General features: G+C 43.7%; 1 protein-coding gene across 1 annotated transcript in view; it reads left to right on the top strand.

Annotated features, from left to right (window-relative positions):
* LOC114030668 (fer-1-like protein 6) overlaps positions 1-1128 on the top strand; it is a 193435-nt gene that overhangs the window by 12378 nt on the left and 179929 nt on the right. The gene's annotated exons all lie outside the window — the stretch shown is intronic.

The following is a 1128-nucleotide window of genomic DNA, read 5'->3' on the forward strand; positions in this document are numbered from 1 at the left end:
CCCCCCCCCCATCAGAGTTTACCCAGGAAATCTCCAGATATGGTCAAGATCCTGATTTCTTGCTCCCCTATGTCATGGCTTCAGTATGTGGGTCATGTGAGCAATCCTTTTTTTCTTTTCCAAGAAGTAAGCTGCTCAAGCCTGACCCACACTTCCCTCAAAGGTCAGCTTTCTTACTGACCTTCTTCTTATTAAACACATATTGTTCTACATTTCCAGGCTGTATACCTTCCTCATGCCTGGCATGCATTCCCTCCTCATCTCCATCTTTTAGAATTCTTCAAAATTCATCTCAAGCACCATCTTCTACAGGCCACCTTTCCTAATGCCCCTCAGCAGTTGGCCTTCATTTTGTGAATATTTTGCATATACCTGTATATGTAATGCTGTTCCCCCTGATAGAACATAAGTGCCTTCAGGGCTGAGGTCATTTTACTTCTGTCTTCACATCCCAATGCCCAGCATAGTGCCTGGCACATGCAATAATAACAAATGTTTGTTGATTGAATTTCCAAATTCTTGATTATTTGGCTTTACTCTCAAGACTATGCCCAAGGATGCTGTGGATTCTCCATTTTCTGGGGGTTGGTTCTAGAATCATCATGCCTAGCAAATTTTTGATTTCCCCATTTTTTTATTCAGGAGCTCAGGAACGTTGCTCACAAGTGACTCTCTCCAGCTGCCTAGGCAAGCACATGTTTGTTTCTGTGACTTTTTACTTCTTTACCATTGCCCAGATGTCACTGCCTTCTCTTAGTTCGGGAAAGTTATTTTCAGTTCCCTGATTTCTTGCCTATACTCAGGAAAGAGAAATAAGTAGAATTTGGGCAGGACTCTGAGATCCTAATTTCTAAGAATTCCCTTCTCAGGCCCCCTAGACAATAATATGCAACTCACCACATGCGACTTGATGCTTGCCAGAGTTTTTTGTAAAGGAAAAGTAGAAAAAAGGGAAAAGGGAATAAGAGTGGTCTTTCAACTGTCTTTTACAGGCTGCTACAGAGAGCAGCGACTCTGACCAAGGTCTGCCTTTGAAGGGTCTCAGTCAGCCCTATCTTGGAACTAGTCCTAGTCACTGAAAATCAACCCTCAAGAAACCCCTAGGGCAGGAGGTGGCGGGGTGGGGGG

This window comes from Vombatus ursinus, unplaced genomic scaffold (assembly GCF_900497805.2).
Source record: "Vombatus ursinus unplaced genomic scaffold, bare-nosed wombat genome assembly UNPS02014973.1, whole genome shotgun sequence".
NCBI classification, from domain to species: Eukaryota; Metazoa; Chordata; class Mammalia; order Diprotodontia; family Vombatidae; genus Vombatus; species Vombatus ursinus.